Here is a 9,455-nt window from a genome sequence, read left to right as displayed (position 1 = left end):
CTAACCTCTGACTGAAGACAATTTCCATTGACTTGATTAAGAACCACACTGCTTAGACTTTGAGACACAGTCATTTGTGTGCAGCATATGCAGTGCCTTTGCCATGAATACAGCTGGCACATGGTGTAGGTATGAGTTTGATGTAGCATGATGCCATACAGCAACATGTTCAATCCTTTGTTGGATCATTGCTGACAATCATGAAGCTACCTGGCTTTGTGTCTGCTATAAAGATAGCGCAGGCTAGGAATGCTGTGAGCCCATAAGTTCTGAGTGGGACAGCAAAGTAGCAACAGGTAAGGTAAGGGAATACAAGGTAGAGATGCTGTGAGCATCAAAGTAGACATGAAGTAAGTGAGCCCTGAGATGCACCCTGCTGCATTACATCAATGCTGGTGTTCACAGGGGCCTGGCAGCAGCATTACAGTGCAAAGTGTTGTTGCGCTTCAAAATGTATTCTAAGTGGTTCAGAGAAGTGCCATCCTCTGTGGATGAAGTACATTGCTGCCAGTGGAATGTGTTTGAAATATTAGGAATTGCTGGCCAAGGTGGAGGATTGGAGGTGAAAGTGGCAAGCTGGTGCCACCAGATACCCACTCTGACTTGCTTGTTGGGAATTGTTGGCATCTAGATTAGATGCCCTACAGTGTGGAAACAGGCCCTTTGGATCAACCAGTCCACACTGACCCTCTGAAGAGTAACCCACCCAGACCTATTTCTGACTAATGCACCTAACACTATGGGCAATTTAGCATGGCCAATTCATCTGACCTGCACATCTTTGGACTGTGGGATGAAACCCATGCAGACACGTGGAGAATGTGTAAACTCCACAGACAGTTGCCCGAGGCTGGAATCAAACCTGGGACACTGGTGCTGTGAAGCAGCAGTGCTAACCACTGAGCCACCATAGTTCCTCTTCACTGCAAACAACTGAGTTGCAAATAATTCACAAAGCTATATTAATATATGCAGATCGGCTCTTCACTGCTCACAAGTCAGATTCTCATCCTGCCAATGAAAGTTTGGCTAGAAAATCGGACTATTTTCCTCAAGGTTGAAAACTGCATTTTTCAGAAATTGTCATTTTTTTTCCCAATGCCTCACCAGTGCCCATATTGTTCAGGAGTCAGGAAACTTCCACGTTATGATTTTGCGATTAGAAGTTCAAGCACCTCATATGAAAGAATGATTCCAGACTAAGTTATCCGCTTGCAAGTATGCTTACTATGTAAACATATTAAATTCTTCAATGTTTATTTAAAAAGTACTGAATCTGCAGTAGTACTTTTAATATTGGATTTATTGGCATCTATGTTGTTTAAAATATGCAAGGAGCTGCCAATAGTCTTGATCAGCAATTGTCTGACAACATTTTCAATGAATGCTGAAAAACAAGAAGCACTTTGATGCCATTAACCGAGATAGTCAAATGGCAAGATAGTCACTGTGGTAGCATAAACTGGAATCTGTCATGACCCAATTGGGAAAGTGGACTGGCAGTCAAAACCCACCACTCCTGGAGTCATCACAAAAGTTAAAAGATTTAATCAAATTACTCAAACTCCCCAATTATCCCGTCTGACAAACTTAGGGCAATAGAATTAAACAACCAGGTTTCTGAACTTGACAAGAAATTGCTCTTTTTTACAAATAAATTAATTCTAACTGCATGCAAACCAAATACAACTCGTCAACGTATAGCTCTATTGTTTAAACTCAAGTCAGAGTGGGTATCTGGTGGCACCAGCTTGCCACTTTCACCTCCAATCCTCCACCTTGGCCAGCAATTCCTAATATTTCAAGAAAGAAACCATAGCTGTTGTCAGTGGAAGGGGCAAGATTAGCACATAGAACAGTACAGCACAGGAACAGGTCCTTTGGTTCATCATGCCTTTGCTCACCATGATGCCATTCTAAACTAATCCCATATGCCTGCATGTGGTCCATATCCCTCTACTCCCTGTCTGTTCATCTGACTGTCTAAATGTCACTTAAACTTTGCTATCTTACCTGTTTCTACTAGATTAGATTAGATTAGATTACATTACAGTGTGGAAACAGGCCCTTCGGCCCAACAAGTCCACACCGACCCGCCGAAGCGAAACCCAACCATACCCCTACATTTACCCCTTACCTAACACTACGGGCAATTTAGCATGGCCAATTCACCTGACCCTGCACATCTTTTGGACTGTGGGAGGAAACCGGAGCACCCGGAGGAAACCCACGCAGACACGGGGAGAACGTGCAAACTCCACACAGTCAGTCGCCTGAGGCGGGAATTGAACCCGGGTCTCTAGCGCTGTGAGGCAGCAGTGCTAACCACTGTGCCACCGTGCCGCCGCCTACTACTTCCCCCTTGGTGTGTTCAGGCAGCATCCAAGGACCAGGAGAATCGATGTTTCAGGCATAAGCCCTTCATCAGGAATCTGACTTGTAGGCTGGGGGACTGAGATAAATGGGAGGGTTTGGGGTTGGGGGGGGAAGGTGGATGAGAATGCAATAGGTAGATGAAGGTGCTGGTGAAGGTGATAGGTCAGAGAGGAGGTTGGAACGGATAGATGGGAAAAGTGATGGGCAGGAGGGCAGTGCCAAGTTGGAGCTTGGGACAGGGATAACGTGGGCAGAGGGGAAATAAGGGAACTGGTGAAATCCACATTGATCTTGCGTGGTTGCATGATCCCAAGCGGAATATGATGCATTCTTCCTCCAGGGGTTGGATGGTAAGGGTTTGGCTTTGGAGGAGGCCCAGGACCTGCCTGTCCTCGGTGGAGTGAGAGGGGGAGTTGCTATGTTTATCCAGCACCACACTCTCAACTTTGACCTACAACATCTGCAGTCCTCACTTTCTTCTAACGTGTTCCACGCACCTACCACCCTCTGTATATAAAAAAAGCTTTCCTCATACATATTCATTCAACTGTTCTGCTCTCTTATGCCTATGTCCCCAAGTATTTGATGTTTCCATCCTGGGAAAAAGACTCTGACTATCCACTTATCCATGCCTGTTATAATTTTATGCACTTCTATCAGGTCACTCCTCGAATGCTCTAGTGAAAACAATTTAAGTTTGTCTCACGTCTCTTTAAAACTCATATACTCCAGTCTAGGCTACATCCTAGTAAACCTCTTTTGCATCCTCTCCAAAGTCTTCAGTTCCTTCTGATAGTGTGGTGACCAGAACTGCATACAATACAGAGGAACCTTGATTATCCGAATGATATGGACGGGGAGTATTTTGTCGAATGTTTTGATAATTGAATGCTGGATAACAGTTTAGCCAAGCATCGGCACCTTGCAATCTTGTCGGATAATCTGAAATTCAGATAATCGAATGCTGGATAATTGAGGTTCCTCTGTACTCCAAATGTGGCCAAACTAATGTTTTACACAGATGTTTTGTCAACTTTTATATCTTTCAATTCTTTATCACTTCTCTAAAAGGAAAGGGAGGATATTATCTTATTAGAGTCTGGAGGCTTTTTAACTGCTGCATACGCACACAGCCTGACCACCTACCCAGGAGCCAATAAAGAAATTGTTGTCATGCTGAGCAGTCTTAATTTATACAATGGTCCCGATTGAAAAGCCAGTCACCAGGCTATTGCTGGGCAAAACTGCCCTAAAACTCATCAACCACGCTAATGAGTCCAACAAGCCTTCTGCGTTGTCTGGAAAAAGCAACCATGTAAATAAAACTCACAATGAGCTCCATCAACTTGTTTTAACATGGCAACATCTGCTTCCACATTTTCCTTATTTTAAAGCAAGATGGCGGCAGCAGGGTAGAAAGTGTTCAGGCTCCTGGTCTATCTGCTTCTGATCACTAGGCCCGCCGCATCCTTTTCCTATTGTTATTTTCTCGCATCAAAGTTCATCTTACCTTCTTTTGGCAGCTTCGGGGGAGAAAGAAGTTTTCAAGAGACTGCTGCAGTGTGGATCCAGCTGTTCCTCATGGTCATTGCATCACAATATGGTGGACAGCCTCGATGATGGGTTCGGGGATGAGGCCTAGATCCAGGAATCCAATGGCTTGGGTTTTCTTATGGTGGCTCTGGTGCCGGTTTCCTCAACTTTAGGAGCCTGGAGCCATGAAATTATCTAAAGTGGACCTGTCTTAATTTTTTGTATATATAACTTGTTATTAAAATGGCACCAGAGTATGGTAACCTAAAACAGCTTGCGTAAAAAATTACAAATGACAATAAATTACTCTCCTATTCCATTCTATTCTCAGCCATATACATTCCCATTTTGGTCCATAAACCAAAAATAAATAAAAATATGTGGTATTTACAAATGTCCAGTGTAACTGATTCCGTGGAAATTCCCTGTGAAATTGAAGATTCTAATTGGCAATTCCCATATGTTTGGAACCCACTGCTAATGTCCTTTCCACTCAGAGAACTGAGAGGGTTTCACCTCATTTAGGCTTAATTGTAACACAGGAAATTTTTGTGAATTAAAACCATGCACCAATTCTGGGGAATTATAAAATGGATTCTTAACTAACCACTGGCCCATTGACTCACAAAATCTGCACTCAATCCTTGATAGCCCTTTTTGAGACCCCCCCCCACAGCTCCAGTCCACCTCAGCCTGACATTGCTGGATCTGATCTCCTCCTCCTCAGCCTGATATTATTTGAATCCGCTGTATCAGACCTTATACATACCCCAACCTGACTGTGCCAGACCCAAAACCCACATTCCCCCACCCCAGCATTTGTTGCCTGTCAATTAATTGCCCTTGTGAAAGTGGTAATGAGTTGCCATCTTAAACTGCTGCCATTCCTTTTTTTGTGCAGATACACCCACAGAGCTGTCAGGGAGTGAGATCTAAGGTTTTACCCAGTGAAGTAAAGGAACTGGTGATGCATTTCCAAGTCACAATGCTGAGTGACTTGGAGAGGAATTGCAGGTGATGGCATCCCATATACTTGCTGATCTTATTCTTCTGGATGGTGTTGGATGTGGGTTTGTATTATGCTGTCAAGTATTCCATCACACTCCTGGTTTGTACATTGCAGATGGTGGACAGACTTTCGGTAATCAAGAGATGAATTACCTGCTGTAGGATTCCCAGCATGCTCTTGTAGCTATAGCATTTATATGGGTTAGTCTAGTTCAGTTTCTGGAAGGTTCAGCAAGTTTTAAAGTATAAGTTTTCAATGCCATGGTGAAATATTATCAGGTTCCATAGCCCTCGCAGTACTGGAACTTTCAGCTATTGCTTGATAGCACAAAGACAGTATCAAATTGACTGAAGATCGGTATGTGTGATTCTAGAAACCTCTAAAGGACAGCAAGGTGAAGCAGTCACTCAGCACTTCTGTCTCAGAACTCTTGCTTTAGCCTTAACTTTTGCACTCCACCATAACAGATTGGGATATTTGTGGAGCCTCCTCCTCCAGTGAGTTGCTTTATTGCCCACCATCATTCATGAAGCAAGACTGTAAAGCTTGGTTCTAATCTGCTGGCTTTGGAGTTGTGTATTTCTGTCTTTCATTTCTTACCTCTGCTGTTTGGCACTCAACTAATCCTGTGTTGTATCTTCATCAGGTTGACACTTCATTTTTCGTATGCCCGGTACAGTTCCTGCCATGTCCTCCTCCTCTCTTTATCAAATCAGAGGATTAAGCACAGTTCAATAATGATAGAATGGGCAGATATACCAGGCTATAAACTTGTATATTGTATATTGTATTGAAAACAATTCTGCAGCTGATGATGTTCCACTGTATGGATAACCTACTGATCAACGCCTAATGGGGCCCTAATTTACAATTGCAAATTGGCAATTGATAATGTTATCGGAGCTTACAGAAAATTTTTCTTCAACTTGATTGGCTTTCTAACAAGTAAAGGTCAGGTAGATAAATAAAACCTCCAGGTAGTTTTTATATTTTGTAGGAACAGAAGTGATGTTTGAGTCCTGTGGAATAATGTATGCCTGAAGTGCAAACTGATTTATTGATAAGCTGTTACTTGTTCTTCTGAGTTTGTTCAGTGATTTCTGGCTTTGTTTTAGGTTCATTCTAATCTGTGGCATTTTTATTTTGTTCAGAAGATTTTGGAATTGTCTACCATCTACCCCTGGCTAAAGTGGAGTCTTTTTATCATTATGTTTTGGAGCCACACCAAAAAAACACACAAAAATGACCATGTTTTACATGCATTATTTCATAAAATCTCATTCAACCATCGAGTTCACACCAACTCTCTGAAAAGCATCCCATCCAGACCCATCCCATCTCAGTAACCCTGTATTTCCTATGGCCAATCCATCTAACCTGTACATCTTTGGGCTACGGGAGGAAACCAGAGCACCTGGAGGAAACCCATGCAGACACGGGGAGAATGTGTAAATTCTACACAGGCAGTCACCTGAGGGTAGAATCAACCTGGGGATCGTGGTGCTGTGAGACACACAGCTAACCACTGAGCCACCATATCACCCTATCTGGGAAGCAGCATACAGTTTGTGTCTTGTTAGCAAATTACACAAAACAAATACAAGAAAATATAAATAAAAAGCTAAATATAAAACAAAAGAACAACTCTGAACATCTGTGATAAAACAAAGGCTGGAACCACAAATAAGTCTATTACAAACTAGATCAAAGCAATCTGCCTTCTAAATCTTAATCTCCATCCATCTGAAATGAATGGATATAGCAGTATTGTGGAGGAAAGTTAAAATTAAGCAAAGAAAAATTTGTCTTATTGGAAATAGGGGTTGGGAAAGATTATCTATTAACAATTTTTTGTAACATTTCTTACAGTTTGCAAAATTATTTTAAACCCAAATATAAAATCAACCTTTATGCTTCCTCTACTTTCTTTCATCAGTTTTTAAAATGATACTCACCTACCATATCCAATATTGAATGCAACCCTGTGTGTAATTTCCACTATTGTACAATAGGGATTCCTCATTACTCATTTGAGTTTACATTATATTAATGGAGATGAGGATTGACCTAGCATTAACAGTGGCACAAGGCTATGCATAGATCCACTGCTCAAAAACGCTGACTCATATTCATAATGAGTCAGTCACAAATGCCTCCAATTTATTTTTTATTCACTTGTGGAATAGGGAGTTGCTGCCTGCACCAACACTTATTGCTTGCCTCTAGTTGCCCTTGAGAAGGTAGTGTTGAGCTGCCATCTTGAACCACTGCATAATTCTTAAGCATGTGTTATTATTGAAACATCCCCTCCTCAATGTATGCCTATAATGTGATTCTCACCTGTAACTTTCTCATTTTAAATTCAGTTAATGTTTATACAGCAAGATTTCTCTACAATTGGGACTGTACCAAGGGAATTTAAGAACTAGCTCTGGCTATGAAGTATAAAAGCAAGACACTATGGATGCTAGAAAACTGAAGAAGAGTATTTGGCCTTGAGGTATTAACCGTGCTTCTCTGTCCGCAGATGTTGCCAGACCTGCTGAGTTTAATTCAGGTTATGAAATATGATACTTTAAATTTTAGTGCATAACTTATAAAACAAACTAAGTTCGCTTTGAATATCTGGGTAAATATATAATGGCTGGCTGGACGTAGCCATCTTTGAAGAACCGAAGAAGTGCGAATGATGGAAAATTGAAACAAAAAGAGAAATTGATGGAGAAACTCCATAGATCTGGCAACATCTGTGGAGAGAAAGCAATTAGTACCTCAGGTCAGTGATCCTTCTTTGGAAGACCAAGATGGTGGCCATGCCCTGGTTAACTTCTGCCCCTAAGATGGTCAAACACTGATGGAAACTATTCAACCTGTCAAGTCCTAGCCAGTTCTCTGCAAGGACAGCTCATCTACTCTGTGGTGTTTCTATGGCTTTCAAAGGTATATTTTGTCCTTTTTTTAAAAATAAAAAGAGGTTGAGACAAAGATGCAGAGTGTCTGTTCCAAGCCTATACGGTAAACAGATTGTGAGGCCTTGGGGTCTTTTTTTTTAAAGTTGGTATAATAGAAGCACCATGAAGGGGTGGGGTTAAGTTTCTATTGAACCAGGATTTTAGTGTAACTTCCAGTAGCTACTGGGTTTTTTTTTTGAGCTGCTATACACCTCTTCCTGCTAGAGCAAAATGCTTGAGTTCTCTCTCAGTGTTTTCTCTTGATGTTCTTTCTTCTGGACTGGAGAAACATTGCAATGTGAGATAATCTATTTTACTGATTTGCCTTTGCCAAGGGTGCATTTATGGGATGTTACTATCTTGGCACAGTTAATCAGTGTTAGTTAAAATATATATTATTTTGTTACATATTTTTACAGCATTACAGTTAATTTTTTAAAATCCTTATCCTGTCTGTATTTTAATTGGAGTGCAGGAATAAAGTGTGTTTTGCTGCAAGCTTAGTAGTTTGACCAATTAAATTGCATCCAGAACACAATGCCTTACACATGCCTTTTAAAAATAAGAAAAGTTGGGATCCAGTCTATGGTTTTAATATGTTTTGAGAGGGTTTGGTCTGATCCATAACAAACTGGTGACTATTGCAGTGCTGCCTTTGTGAAGCCTAGGGTTTTGTATGATCAGATCTTTGTTACTCACTCGTGGCACATGGACATCACTGTTTGGGCTCATTTTTGTTGCCATCCCTTGAGAAGGTGATGCTGAGCTGCCTTCTTCAAGCGCAGCAGTCTAGGTCTACCCACATTACAGTTAGGGAGGGAATTCAAGGATTTTGACTCAACGACACTGAAAGAATGGTGATATATTTCCAAATCAGGATGGTGAGTGGCATGAAGGGAAACTTGCAAGAGATAGTGTTCTCATGTATCTGCTGCCCTTATCCTTATAGAAGGTAGCAGTCATTTGTTTGGAAGGTGCTTTCAAGGGAGCCTTGGTGAATTTCTTATAGATTGCACACACTGCTACTAAGCATTGATGGTTTAAGGAGTGAATATTGATGGATATGGTGCCAGTGAAGTGGGCGACTTTGTCCTGGATGGTGTCAAGATTCATGAGTATTATTGGAACTGCACTCATCCAGCCAAGTGTGGAGTATTCCATCACACTCCTGACTTGCACCTTGTGGAGGGTGGGCAGGCTTTGGGGAGTCAAGAGGTGACTTACTTGACTCAGTATTCCTAGCTTCTGACTTGCTTTTGTAGCCACTATATTTATATGGCAAGTCTAGTTGAATTTCTAGTTAATGGTAACCTCGAGGATGTAGATGATGGAAGATTCAATGATGGTAACACTATTGAATGTTAATGGATTTTGGTTAGGTTTTTAATTTTTGGAGATGGTCATTGGCTGGCATTTCTGTGGCGTGAGTTTTACTTGCTATTTGTTGGCCTAAGCCTGGATATTGTCCAGTCTTGTTGCATTTGGTCATGGACTGTTTCAGTATCTCAGGAGTTGTGAATGGTATTGACCATTGTGCAATCATTGGTGAACATTCCCACTACTGACCTTATGATGGAGGAAAGCTC

The sequence above is a fragment of the Chiloscyllium plagiosum genome, unplaced genomic scaffold, assembly GCF_037043375.1.
Source record: "Chiloscyllium plagiosum isolate Xiang-an unplaced genomic scaffold, Cpla_swu_hap1 HiC_scaffold_16, whole genome shotgun sequence".
Taxonomy (NCBI): domain Eukaryota; kingdom Metazoa; phylum Chordata; class Chondrichthyes; order Orectolobiformes; family Hemiscylliidae; genus Chiloscyllium; species Chiloscyllium plagiosum.
Note: the sequence above shows the minus strand (reverse complement) of the source record.